Below are 14870 nucleotides of genomic sequence, written 5' to 3'. Positions count from 1 at the left end.
TTATTTATATAGATTACTGGCCGTCCCCTGCCACATGTTGCTGTGGCCCAATCTGTGTTTATGTGTTTTGTGTGTGTATGTATGTGTATATGTGTATATATGTGGCTTTGTGCATGTGTTGTAATGTATTATTTATTTTTTGGGCTTTTTAAGTCCCTTCTGCTGTGTTTTCCAGTGTTTTTATGAGTGATGGCCTGATAGGTATATTGTGTCCAAATTTGGAGTCAATTCGTCCAGTGGTTTTTGAGGTATGTTAATCCCACAAACAAACATTACATTTTTATTTATATAGATTTGTGCTACATTAAAACAGTAAAGATTGGCAGAAGCTGGGGCTAACAGTGGGAGCTCACTCTGCTCCCCAGACTCGAACTTTTGGTCATCAAGTTCAGCAGCTCAGCAGCTTAACCCACTGCACCACCATGGACTCCCTCAAAGAACTATAGCTACCATTATATTATTAGTACTAATGAATTTTACAAGAGAAGACATACGTACGTATCTGAGGAAAGCGAAAGCCTTACCAAGAAAGGTCATGATCTCATAGATCTCCACCATGATTTGCTTGTGCAGGGCTCTCTGGTCAGGATCCAGCAGGGCCCACTCTTCCGGGGAGAAAGATACAGAGACCTCATCAAAAGTGAACACACTCTGGAGACAAAAGAGAAAGGTCCTGATTCACACCTACAGCAAATTCACAAGCTGATAAGGACATAAACACCAGCATGAGCAATGTAGATAAGCTCTGGCAAACACAGAAGTTTCAGCCCATGTTGTACTCTACAGGTGTAGTAAAAAGAGACTGGCTTGTAAACAACCATTGCATCTCAGTCGAACCCTTCCCAAACATCTGTGTGATGTATTTTCGAATGATGCACGCAGATCCAGCTGCATTAAGATCACTATTTCCTGAAAGGTCATGAGTTCGAAAGGTCATGAGTTCAAAGCCAGCCTGGGTCAGAGTGAGTTCCTGACCAAAATTGTGTAGTTTGTTGTCGACCTTTGTAGTCCGAAAGACAGTTGCTTCTGTCAAGTAGGAAAATTAGGTACCACTTTGTGCGGAGGCTATATTAACTGATTTATGAGGCCATAAAAAATCTCCAGGAAGTATGCAAAGAATGAGGAAGAGACAGCTCCCCTGGTGGCCAGAAGCTGGAAAGTTAAATAGCCTCTGTGTGTCTGTCTATATATGTTGTGTGCCTATGGCATTGAATGTTTGCCATGTATATGTATGTACATTGTAATCCGCCCTGAGTCCCCTGCGGGGTCAGAACGGCGGAATATAAATACTGTAAATAAATAAATAATAAATACTGTAATATTATTAGTAATATTAAATGTAATGTGACATACAATATTATTATATTGTAAAATTCTTATATTATATTATTGTAATATTATATTATTATATTGTAAAATTATTATATCTTATTATATTGTATTGTAAAATTCTTATATTATATTATATTATTATTAGTATTATATTGTATTATTATTATTAATTTGATAGATGTGTGGCTTCAGACATCCACCTGCAACAATATCAGGAAAAAGTTATCAGGTAGTTAACTCTACTTAAAAATGACATACAAAATAAGAGTTCAAAAAAAAAAAAAAAAAGAAGCCACTGATGTTAATGCTTTGTGAGAAAAAGGGAAAAAATATAGGATACTTCACTTAGGCAGAAAAAAATGAAATGGACAGACATAGGATGGGTGACGCCTGGCTCAACAAGTGTCACGTGAAAGAGATCCTGGGGTCTTAGTAGACCACAAGTTGAACATGAGCCAACAATGAGATGCAACAGCTTTAAAAAGCCAATTTTGGGATGCATCAAAAGAAATATAAAGTCTAGATCGCAGGAAGTCATAGTGCCTTTCTATTCTAGGGTTACAGCCTGTGCTTGACAGGGTTACACTCCCCCTGAAGGCGCAGGTTCGCAGCTTGGGAGTGATCCTGGACTCATCGCTGAGCCTGGAACCCCAGGTCTCGGCGGTGGCCGGGAGAGCTTTTGCACAATTAAAACTTGTGTGCCAGCTGCGCCCGTACCTTGGGAAGTCTGACTTGGCCACGGTGGTCCACGCTCTGGTTATATCCCATATAGACTACTGCAACGCTCTCTATGTGGGGTTGCCTATGAAGACTGCCTGGAAGCTGCATTTAGTCCAATGAGCGGCAGCCAGATTACTAACAGGAGCGGGGTACAGGGAGCATACTACTCCTCTGTTGCGCCAGCTCCATTGGCTGCCAATTAGCTTCCGAGCACAATTCAAAATGTTGGTGTTGACCTATAAATCCCTAAATGACTCTGGTCCAGTTTACCTGTCCGAACGGATTCTCCCCTATGAACCATCAAGGTTGTTAAGATCTTCTGGAGGGGCCCTCCTCTCGGTCCCACCACCCTCGCAATCGCATCTGGTGGGGATGAGGGACAGGGCCTTCTCGGTGGTGGCCCCTCGGCTCTGGAACTCTCTCCCACTGGAGATTAGATCTGCCTCTTCTCTCCCAACTTTTAAAAAGCTGGTGAAATCCTGGCTTTGGAATATGGCATTTGATGAGTGAGTCAATAACTCTTGACCACACTGACGGATGGTGATGAATTGATGAATTGTGATTTTATTCTGACGACCTGGCCTTATGTAATTATATGATTGTATTTTAATGTATTTTATGGATTAGTGTATTATGAGGTTGTGATGTTTTTATACTATTGTCTATGAATCTTTTGTTGTGAACCGGCCTGAGTCCCTCTTCGGAGGTCGAGAAGACCGGGTTATAAAAGTTTTAAATAAATAAATAAAGATTCTGCTTTGGTTACACCTCATCTGGAATACTGTGTCCAATTCTGCCTCCCCCCCCCCCCCCCCAAGTTCAAGAGGGATATTGACAAGCTGGAAAGTGTCCAGAGGAGGGTGAGCAAATGTCTGGAAACCATGAATCCCTATGAAGAGCAGCTTTGAAAGCTGGGTAGGTATGTTTAGCCTGCAAAAGAGAATGTAGAGAGGAGACATGATGTTGTTGTTCATTCGTTCAGTTGTCTCCGACTCTTCGTGACCTCATGGACCAGCCCACGCCAGCACTCCCTGTCGGCCGTCACCACCCCCAGCTCCTTCAAGGTCAGTCCAGTCTCTTCAAGGATGCCATCCATCCATCTTGCCCTTGGTCGGCCCCTCTTCCTTTTACCTTCCACTTTCCCCAGCATAATTGTCTTCTCTAGGCTTTCCTGTCTCCTCATGATGTGGCCAAAGGACTTCAACTTTGTCTCTAGTCTCCTTCCCTCCAGTGAGCAGTCGGGCTTTCTTTCCTGGAGGATGGACTGGTTGGATCTTCTCGCAGTCCAAGGCACTCTCAGCACTTTCCTCCAACACCACAGCTCAAAAGCATCTCTCTTCCTTCACTCAGCCTTCCCTAAGGTCCAGCTCTCACATCCGTAGGTTACTACAGGGAATATGATAGCCATGTTTAAATATGTAGGAGGCTGTCAGAAGGAAGAGGGAGCAGGTTTGTTTTCTGCTACCTTGGAGACCAAAGGTTCAAATTACAGCAACATTAGCTGTGGAGCTCTCTGCCTGGGAGTGTGGAGGCTTTTAAGCAGAGGCCGGGCCATCTGTCAGATTGTGTTTTCCTTGCATAGCAGAAAGGAGTTGGGGTGGATGGCCCTTGGGCTCTCTTCCAGCTTTATGATTGTATGAAAGCAGAATTGTGTTTTCGAGAGGCTCCTGGGACAATGACTCTATTTTATCGTATGTTCACTCCCTACCACCATCTCCCTCCTTTTCAGTACTGATTCTGGGGGTGCCTTTGTGCCCGGAAGTCATCAGAGAGTGCAAAACAGGGAGCAATGGAGCCCCAACTTGTTCACCCTTACATCATGGAGAAAATAAAACTACTGCTGGATTGCTGTTGAGTTTTCCAGGCTCTGTATGGCCATGTTCCAGAAGCATTCTCTCCTGACGTTTCGCCCACATCTATGGCAGGCATCCTCAGTGGTTGTAAAGTCTGTTGGAAACTAGGAAAATTGGGTTTATATATCTGTGGAAAGATGTCCAGGGTGGGAGAAAGAACTCTTCTCTGCTTGAGGCAAGTGTGAATGTTGCAACTAGCAACCCTGCTTAGCATTGAATAGCCTTGCAGCTTCAAAGTCTGGTTGTTTCCTGCCTGGGGGGATTCTTTGTTGGGACATGTTAGCTGGCCCTGATTTTTTTCAGCTGTTTTCTGAATGTTGCTGATTTTAGAGTTTTTTTTTAATATAGTGATTTAATGCAACTGGTTACTAACTAGCTGTGCCACAGCCTGGTCCCATTTAATGGCCTTGAAGCTTCAAGGTCTGGCTACATCCTGCTTAGGGGAATCCTTTGTTGGGAGGTGACTGGCTGGCCCTAATTGTTTCTTGTGTAGAATTCCTCTGGTTTTGAGTGTTCTTCTTTATTTACTGTCCTGGTTTTAGAGGTTTTTAAAAAAATACTGGTAGCCAGATTTTGTTCATTTTCATGGCTTCCTCCTTTCTGTTGAAATTGTCCACATGCTTGTGGATTTCAATGGCTTCTCTGTGTAGTCCAGTGGTTCTCAACCTGGGGTACCCAAATGTTTTTGGCCTTCAACTCCCAGAAATACTAACAGCTGGTAAACTGGCTGGGATTTCTGGGAGTTGTAGGCTAAAAACATCTGGGTACCCCAGGTTGAGAACTACTGATGTAGTCTGACATGAAACAATAATCACCCACTAACACGTCCCAACAAAGGATTCCCCCAGGCAGGAAGCACCCAGGCTTTGAAGCTGCAAGGCCATTCAATGCTAATCAAGCTGTCCAATTGCAACATTCACACTTGCCTTGAGCAGAAAAGAGTTCTTTCTCCCACCTTGGACATTCCACAGATATATAAACCCCACTTGCCTAGCTTCTAACAGACCTCACAACCTATGAGGATGCCTGTCATAGATGTGGGCAAAACATCAGGAGCAAATGCTTCTCAAACATGGCCACACGGCTTGGAAAACTGACAATGAAAGCCTTTGACAACACATAAAACTACTACTTTTTCTGCTTCTTTGTATTTGCCTGATTCATTTTTTAATTTCATTTTATGATACACTAAAAAGGCAACAACAACAACAACAACAACAACAGATCCATCACATATAGACTCCAAGTCAAAAAGTCCAGTGTGACCCACCCCACAATCCTCCCCCCTACAAAAAGGCAAAACCCTAGTCTGCATAGCACAAAAATACATCACAACAAAACAAAAGATTATTCAAAATACTTTAGGATGACTTAGAAGAAAAGCTACTATGGCTACTACCTGAGAACAGATCTCTCAGGTAGTGTTGGGCATTCCTGAACCCAATTCTCCATCTCTGGGTTCAGGACGCTCAGGGGCAGTTCCAGGATCACCAGGTCCAGGATCTGAGCCTTTGTGTGTTGCTCTGGCTTCGACCACAGATGGCAGAGTGTGGACTCAGCTACAAACCTCTCAAGGGGTTTGTAGCTGAGTCCACAAAAAGCATTGTCCTTTTTGTCTGAGGTGGGAAAGCCCTCACCCAGCGATGTCTGGATTCCCAAAATTCCCCACTACTCACCGCATTGCAGGTATCAGGGCCTCTTCCTGCTTCAGGCCAACATGCGACTGGCTCCTCCATTATTGGCCAGTGACCCGGCAAAACTGCCAAAGGAACTTCTCCTGCTTCTCTTTCAAGGTAAAGAGACCCTGAGCAGGCTGTGTAAGGAAACCTACACAAAGGCAAAACATTGGTCTGTTAATAAATATAATATACACCCACCAATATTGTTTTTGTTGTCAAAGGCATCCATGGCCGGAATCACTGGGTTGCTGTGATTTTTGTGGGCTGTACGGCCATGTTCCAGAAGCATTCTCTCCTGACATTTCACCCACATCTATGGCAAGCATCCTCAGAGGTTGTGAGGTCTGTTGGAAACTAAGCAAGGGAGGTTCATATATCTGTGGAAGGTCCAGGGTGGGAGAAAGAACTCTTGTATGTTGGAAGCAAGAGTGAATGCACCGGGATTGTGGCGCAGCTGGCTGAGTGTCAGCTGCATTAAGATCACTCTGACCAAAGGTCATGAGTTCGAAGCCAGCCCGGGTTGGAGTGGGTTTCCAATCAATTGCGTGTAGCCTGTTATCGACCTTTGCAACCCGAAAGAGAGTTGCATTTGTCAAGTAGGAAAATTAGGTACCACCTTAAAGGGTGGGGAGGCTAAATTAACTAATTTATGAGGCCATAAAGAAGACTCCAGCAGAGCATTCCAGCGGGGAAGCATGCGGGAATGCGGAAGTGATTCATCAGCGTCGCAGATGGACGATGAAAGCAACAGCTCCCCTGGCAGCCAGAAAAAGTTAATTAGTCTCTGTGTATGTCTGTATATGTTTGTATGTCAAAATTGGCATTGAATGTTTGCCATATATGTGTACACTGTAATCCACCCTGAGTCATAGAATCATAGAATCATAGAATCATAGAATCATAGAATCAAAGAGTTGGAAGAGACCTCATGGGCCATCCAGTCCAACCCCCTGCCAAGAAGCAGGAATATTGCATTCAAATCATCCCTGACAAATGGCCATCCAGCCTCTGCTTAAAAGCTTCCAAAGAAGGAGCCTCCACCACACTCCGGGGCAGAGAGTTCCACTGCTGAACGGCTCTCACAGTCAGGAAGTTCTTCCTAATGTTCAGATGGAATCTCCTCTCTGCGGGGTGAGAAGGGCGGAATATAAAAGCTGTAAATAAATAAATAAATAATGAATGTTGCCATTAATCATCTTGATTAGCATTGCTAAGCCTTGCAGCTTCAAGGCTTGACTAATTTCTGCCTAGGGAAATCCTTTGTTGGGAGGTGTTACCATACATGGTAGTCTACCGTATACCATGCAGCTGTGAATAAGTCTACATAGAGACCACCAAACACAGCATTTCCAAAACACAAATCAAGGACCACGAAAAGCACTGCAGATTAACTCAACCAGAGAAGTCAACCATAGCAGAACACTTGATGAACCAACCTGGATGCAGCATATTATTTGAGAACGCAGAAATGCCTACATGTCAGACTACTGAAATCCAAAAGAAGCATGTGGACAATTTCAACATAAAGGATTAAACCATGAAAATGAACAAAATCTGGCTACCAGTATTAAAGAACTCTAAGATCGCCCTATGAGGAGCGCCTTAAAGAGTTGGGCGGTCTGACCAAGGCAGAATAGAGGGATAGCTATTGGGCACCAGAACCAAAGAGAGATATTGACAAGCTGGAATGCGTCCAGAGGAGGGCGACTCAAAGGATCCAGGGTCTGGAGAACAAGCCCTATGAGGAGCGGCTTAAAGAGTTGGGTGGTCTGACCAAGGCAGAATAGAGGGATAGCTACTGGGCACCAGAACTGAAGAGAGATATTGACAGGCTGGAATGCGTCCAGAGGAGGGCGACTCAAAGGATCCAGGGTCTGGAGAACAAGCCCTATGAGGAGCGGCATAAAGAGTTGGGTGGTCTGACCAAGGCAGAATAGAGGGATAGCTACTGGGCACCAGAACTGAAGAGAGATATTGACAGGCTGGAATGCGTCCAGAGGAGGGCGACTCAAAGGATCCAGGGTCTGGAGAACAAGCCCTATGAGGAGCGGCTTAAAGAGTTGGGTGGTCTGACCAAGGCAGAATAGAGGGATAGCTACTGGGCACCAGAACTGAAGAGAGATATTGACAGGCTGGAATGCGTCCAGAGGAGGGCGACTCAAAGGATCCAGGGTCTGGAGAACAAGCCCTATGAGGAGCGGCATAAAGAGTTGGGCGGTCTGACCAAGGCAGAATAGAGGGATAGCTATTGGGCACCAGAACTGAAGAGAGATATTGACAAGCTGGAATGCATCCAGAGGAGGGCGACTCAAAGGATCCAGGGTATGGAGAACAAGCCCTATGAGGAGCGGCATAAAGAGTTGGGCGGTCTGACCAAGGCAGAATAGAGGGATAGCTATTGGGCACCAGAACTGAAGAGAGATATTGACAGGCTGGAATGTGTCCAGAGGAGGGCGACTCAAAGGATCCAGGGTCTGGAGAACAAGCCCTATGAGGAGCGGCTTAAAGAGTTGGGCGGTCTGACCAAGGCAGAATAGAGGGGTAGCTATTGGGCGCCAGAACTGAAGAGAGATATTGACAAGCTGGAATGTGTCCAGAGGAGGGCGACTCAAAGGATCCAGGGTCTGGAGAACAAGCCCTATGAGGAGCGGCTTAAAGAGCTGGGCATGTTAAGCCTGGAGGGCTCAAGTTGGGCTTAAATCTATAGGATTTCCAATTGGGGGGGGGCACAAAAGGGTTGGCTCTGTGATTTCCCCCTTTCATCTCTCTTTTGATCCTCCCTCTCCAGTCTCTATTTGGGAGGAATCCCTTTCTTTCTCCTTTTGAATTGATTAGCTTCTTGGCTCCTCTCGCTTTAGGGCCCCTTCTCTCCTCCTTTTGGGGGAAACCAGGAAGCCTTTCCCCCTTCTGCTTTAGGGCTTTCCCCCCTCCTCGTCCAGCAAAGGCCCTTCTTACCAGGACTCCTCCACCTTGCTCCTTAATTTCAGGGTGGATGACTTTACCCGGAACCAATGGCGACGGTGGCTGTTTCCGAAGGGGGGGATCCCTTTTAGCGTGCACAGCTGCTCTCCCTCCCTTTCCCTCCGCATCCCTTTGCTTTGATTGGTGCTCCCCGTCACGTGACTGAAGCCCAAGCCAAGAAGCGCCCAGGCAAAGCCAGGCTTCACTCAGAAGGCAGGCAAAGAGTTGGAAGAGACCTCATGGGCCATCCAGTCCAACCCCATTCTGCCAAGAAGCAGGAATATTGCATTCAAATCACCCCCGACAGATGGCCATCCAGCCTCTGTTTAAAAGCTTCCAAAGAAGGAGCCTCCACCACACTCCGGGGCAGAGAGTTCCACTGCTGAACAGCTCTCACAGTCTCATGTTCAGATGGAATCTCCTCTCTTGTAGTTTGAAGCCATTGTTCCATTGCATCCTAGTCTCCAGGGAAGCAGAAAGCAAGCTTGCTCCCTCCTCCCTGTGGCTTCCTCTCACATATTTATACATGGCTATCATATCTCCTCTCAGCCTTCTCTTCTTCAGGCTAAACATGCCCAGCTCCCTAAGCCGCTCCTCATAGGGCTTGTTCTCCAGATCTTTGATCATTTTAGTCGCCCTCCTCTGGACACATTCCAGCTTGTCAATATCTCTCTTGAACTGTGGTGCCCTGAATTGGACACAATATTCCAGGTGTGGTCTAACCAAAACATAATAGAAGGGGTAGCATTACTTCCCTAGATCTAGACACTAGGCTCCTATTGATGCAGGCCAAAATCCCATTGGCTTTTTTTGCCGCCACATCACATTGTTGGCTCATGTTTAACTTGTTGTCCACGAGGACTCCAAGATCCTTTTTACACGTACTGCTCTCGAGCCAGGCATTGTCCCCCATTCTGTATCTTTGCATTTCGTTTTTTCTGCCAAAGTGGAGTATCTTGCATTTGTCACTGTTGAACTTCATTTTGTTAGTTTTGGCCATTCATCTCTCTAATCTGTCAAGATCGTTTTGAATCCTGCTCCTGTCCTCTGGAGTATTGGCTATCCCTCCCAATTTGGTGTCGTCTGCAAACTTGATGATCCTGCCTTCTAACCCTTCATCTAAGTCATTAATAAAGATGTTGAACAGGACCGGGCCCAGGAAGTTAGTGAAGGTACTGCAAGGCCCATCATCCACTGTCCATCCTCCCCCAAACCTCACCAGGACATAAAGGGGGTCATGGGGGTTATGTTTGCCAAGTTTGGTCTTGATCAGTCATTGGATGAGGCTTGCAGTGGTCTTGGGAAGTGAGTGGAGGTACTTCAAGTCCCATCATCCATGGTCCATCCTCCTTCATATAGCACCAGGACATAAAGGGGGTCATGGAGGTTATGTTTGCCAAGTTTGGTCTTGATTAGTCATTGGATGAGAATCACAGCGGTCTCAGGAAGTGAGTGGAGGTACTTCAAGTCCCATAAGTTGCCATCTTGTCCCCTGTGACATCAGCACCCCTCCCCCAACACCAACTGCCACCCTGGGGCCAGAATAAAGAAGGGGAGCCAGGAGGACGTTGCCATCTTGTCCCCTGTGACATCAGCGCCCCTTCCCCAATACCAACAGACACTCTGGGGCCAGAATTGTTTTTATACTATGTCTTGAATTTTGTTGTTCCTATGTTGTACACCGCTGTGAGTCGCCCCTGGGCTGAGAACAGCGGTATATAAGCAAAGTAAATAAATAAATAAATAAATAATCCGTGGTCCATCCTCCTCAAAACTGCACCAGGATGTAGAATGGGTCGTGGGGTTTCTGTGTGCCAAGTTTGGTCTTGATCAGTAATTGGATGAGGTTTGCAGTGGTCTTGGGAAGTGAGTGGAGGTACTTCAAATCCCATCATCCATGGTCCATCCTCCCCCAAGCCTCACCAGGACATAAAGGGGGTCATGGGGGTTATGTTTGCCAAGTTTGGTCTTGATCAGTAATTGGATGAGGTTTGCAGTGGTCTTGGGAAGTGAGTGGAGGTACTTCAAATCTCATCATCCATGGTCCATCCTCCTCCATATAGCACCAGGATGTAAAGGGGGTCATGGGGTTTCTGCATTCCAAGTTTGGTCTTGATTAGTCATTGGATGAGAATCACAGCGGTCTCAGGAAGTGAGTGGAGGTACTTCAAGTCCCATCATCCATGGTCCATCCTCCTCCATATGAAGTTGCACCCCCCCCCCCCAAAAAGGGATAGTGACTTATAGTTCTGCAAAGGGCAAGGGCACCAGACTGCACAGTAGGGGTTAAGTCTTGGTCACATTGCCAAGGCACTAACAACAACAAGGACCCCACGAGACTTTTGGGGAACGGCTGGATCATGGGACTTCTGCCCTTCATGAGAGTTGTCGTTTCCCAAGGACCAGCTTCGATCCCAGCGTGGCAGAATTCCACCCAATGGCTCAGTGGGAAATCAACAGACTTTCCTTTTGGGGCTTTAAGAGCTCTGCCTAATGTTTTGGACTCGCAAGGACATCTTTCCTGCTCATGAACTTCCCTCAAAATGAACCATGGACTCATATTGCTTGAAAATAATTTCTTTATCAAATTTCTTTGGCAGGGTGGGATGGGGAAGGAGATATTTGATATGAATTTCTGTGGATTTCTGTATCCCCCCATGTATTCTCCTTATTCTTGCCCTGACACCCAAACCTATCACTCCTTCCCCCTCCGCTTGGGTAAATCAATCCAGGAAGCGGCCAGCTGTTGAAGGGGCAATCAGAGGCAACAAAAGAAACTCATATCCCAGAACTCTGGCGAGGACAATAAGACCTGGGATCCCTATGTGGCTCCAGGATTAAGGCCATCAGGCTATCAGGCTATAAAATCCAGAGCAGATAATCTGGATTTTATACGGCATTGTGGAAGGGGCCTGGGTTGTTAATAGCTGCTTCCCCATCGTCAAGCTTGCAGACCAGAACTTCCTCCTGCACCTTAGTTGAAAGACCTAGATACACCTGTATGTATGTGTGAGAGTAAGAGAGCAATGACCTATGTCCCTTAAGTAACCTGTTTTTACCCCTTTCCATCATACAATTTATTTATTTATTTGCTATACTTGTATACCGCCGTTTCTCAGCCTAGCCGGCGACTCAACGCAGTTTACAACATAATATAACAATCAACAGTATACAGTTAAAAGCATAAAAAACATAAATCACAATTCATACATCAATACCAATCCAGTTCAACTCTTAACTAAAAACGTGATCCAGTTCGTCGTCCAAATTGCCAGTCCTTTAGTCAATTACCATTCATTGCACTGAGTTAACCAAATGCCTGCTTGAACATCCAGGTCTTCAATCTTCTTCGAAATACCATCAATGAGGGGGCTGATCTTACCTCCAAGGGCAGTGCGTTCCATAGCCGCGGGGCCACCACAGAAAAGGCCCTGTCTCTCGTACCCGCCAGCCGCACCTGTGAAGCAGGCGGGATAGAAAGCAGGGCCTCCCCAGAAGATCTAAGGGTCCTGGCGGGCTGATAGGCCGAGATACGTTCGGATATGTTGTGGTTCAGCACCAACTTGATGGGAATGGGAGTGAGGAGCGTGCAGATGGGATTGAGAATAGTGCAGATGTGGGCTCTCAGTTTTCTTCCCATGAATTTAGAGACAGGCAATTTAGAGACAGGTCTGTGTCTTCAATGTCTTCACAAGATCGGAATGTGGGTGATAAGACAGTTGCTGGGAAGCAAGGTCAGACGGTCGGTGGGATGCAAGGCCGCGCAGGACAGGTGGTGCGAAGGAGTGCGCGGCTGGCAGAGAAGTGTTGACCTCATCTGTGGGAAAACTGCTCGTTAAGGCTTGTTTGATGTTTGCTGTTTTGCTGTGAAACGTATAAGTAATCTGCCTGGACAGTGATCCTGTGTTAGTTTCAACGTTGCAATATGGCTTGCAGTAGCCCAGTTCGGGGCTAGGGATTTAGCAATGGCCTGCTTCATGTAACCTTAAGCTGCTTCCTGGTTTGGGGCTTCTTGTTTTGCTTCATGTCTTCTGCTTAAACTTCAAAGGATTATATTGGACTTTTTACCTTGTAACCACTGAATTTTTTACTGCTTTTACTCTGATTGTTTCAATAAACTTCCTACCTCTCAAGATTGGCTGGTTTTGTCAGAGAAAGCAAGGTGAATCTATTCTGAGGCACAACAGGATAGGTAAATTGGGCCAGAACCGTTTAGGGCTTTAAAGGCCAACGCCAGCACTTTGAATTGACAGAGAACAGAGAACAGAATTAAGACAGAGAACAGGAATGAGTGGACAGAGAAGGGGAAACTTTAGAGCAGGCATGGGCAAACATCGACCCTCCAGGTGATTTGGACTTTAACTCCCACAATTCCCAACAGATGGTAGGCTGTTAGGAATTGTGGGAGTCGAAGTCCAAAACACCTGAAGGGAGGGCTGAAGTTTGCCCATGCCTGCTTTAGAGGGAGGATGTGCCAGAAGGAGAAATCTTCCACAAGCATTTACCCATTCTTATTGATAGCCACCTTCTGGGGCTATACTAGAATAAACACAACCACAATAGTAAAATTTAGGAAAGGGTAGCATATATTTCTGGTTACGTGTATTTTTAACATGCTAATGGCTTGCAATAATTTTATTTAATACTTAAATGCTTATATGACCCATTTGATACAACTGCAGAAATGCTGAAAATCCTTTGGCGACATAACTGGATTGCTAAACAATGAAACAGAGAACTAGGCTTGCAACCAATATTTATTCAGCAAATGATCAAAAAAAGAGAAAGAATGGACACATAGCAAATAACATGGTTTTCCAGCCATACGACATCAAAAATCCTAGCCAGGGATACTCCTAGCCAGTTGGAAATGAGACGGTGAAAAAAGGACTCTGCCTCTGCTGGGTGGGATTACACTCCCTCTGAAACCTTGGGTATAAAGCTTGAATATATTAATCATAGAATAATCATATACGCCGCTCTGAGTCGCCTCCGGGCTGATATGAGCGGGGTAGAAATAATGCAAATAAATAAATAAATAAATAGAATAATCGAGTTGGAAGAGACCACATGGACCATCTAGTTCAACCCGCTGCCATGCAGGAAACAACCCCAAGTATTCCTGGACTTTGATTTGAGACTTTGATGGCCAGGAGTCCAATCTGGTGCACCAGCGATGCCTGTTTCTTGACATTCACAGTTCCTCATTTGATACCATATTTACTAACCAAGGCAGTAGGAGCAAGATGTCAACTTTTCAGTAGACCCAGGTATTTTCATCAGAGTAATTAAAGTTTTAGGGAGAAAATATAACTATTGAGCAGGTACCAAAAATAATAATCCACTCATTTTTCTTAAACTGCTCAAGGGCAGGACGAGTTCCCATGGACAACAAGTTAAACATGAGCCAACAAAGTCATGTGGCGGCAATAAATAAATAAAAAAATTGGATTTTGGCCTGCATAAACAGAGGTCTAGTGTCTAGATCCAGGGAAGTCATGCTCCCCATCTATTCTGCCTTGGTTAGACCACATCTGGAATACTATGTCCAATTCTGGGCATCACAACTGAAGGGAGATGTTGATTCTAAGCTGGAATGTGTCCAGCGGACGATGTCACGTTGCCAGGGCTCTGCCGTATTCAGGTAGAGATGAACCAAACAAATTCCCACTTACTTTCTGGCTGTTTTAGTTAAATTGTTTAACTCAAACTGGGAATATGTTTGGTTCATCTCTACCTGAATACGGGCAGAGCCCTGGCAATGTGACAGAATACTTTTCTCCCAAAAGATCAGTCCCAAGGCTAGCTCCTTATATCCAGAAACAACCAGCTGCAAGCCATCACTTGCATGTCTCCACCCTTAATTGCTTTCAGCCATGAACTCTTACTTTCAGATTACTCAACCCTTTAGAACTAAGACTTACATTAACCTTTCCACCACCAACTAGGCCTGCCACCACCCACCGTCATCAACTGCAGAACATGATACATGACAGGCGACTAAAATGATCCAGGGTCTGGAGAACAAGCCCTATGAGGAGTGGCTTAAAGAGCTGGGCATGTTTAGCTTCAGAAGAGGACTGAGAGGAGATATGATAGCCATGTATAAATACACGAAGGGAAGTCATAGGGAGGAGGGAGCAAGCTTGTTTTCTGCTGCCCTGGAGACCAGGACGCAGAACAATGGCTTCACACTGCAAGAAAGGAGATTCCACCTGAACATTAGGAAGAACTGTAAGGAGAGCTGTTCAGCAGTGGAACTCTCTGCTCCGGAGTATAGTGGAGGCTCCTTTGGAGGCTTTTAAGCAGAAGCTGGATGGCCATC

At 45.5% G+C, this 14870-nt stretch overlaps 1 protein-coding gene and 1 pseudogene across 1 annotated transcript in view; one reads left to right on the top strand and one right to left on the bottom strand.

Annotated features, from left to right (window-relative positions):
* Positions 1–14870, top strand: part of LOC132765774 (zinc finger protein 850-like) — a 1095673-nt gene that overhangs the window by 937858 nt on the left and 142945 nt on the right. The window lies entirely within an intron of this gene.
* The window catches only part of LOC132766024 (zinc finger protein 208-like), a 32966-nt pseudogene that overhangs the window by 3763 nt on the left and 14333 nt on the right, over positions 1–14870 (bottom strand).

This window comes from Anolis sagrei, chromosome 2 (assembly GCF_037176765.1).
Source record: "Anolis sagrei isolate rAnoSag1 chromosome 2, rAnoSag1.mat, whole genome shotgun sequence".
Lineage (NCBI taxonomy): Eukaryota > Metazoa > Chordata > Lepidosauria > Squamata > Dactyloidae > Anolis > Anolis sagrei.
The sequence above is the reverse complement of the archived record's forward strand: the minus strand, read 5'-3'. Positions and strand labels throughout refer to the sequence as shown.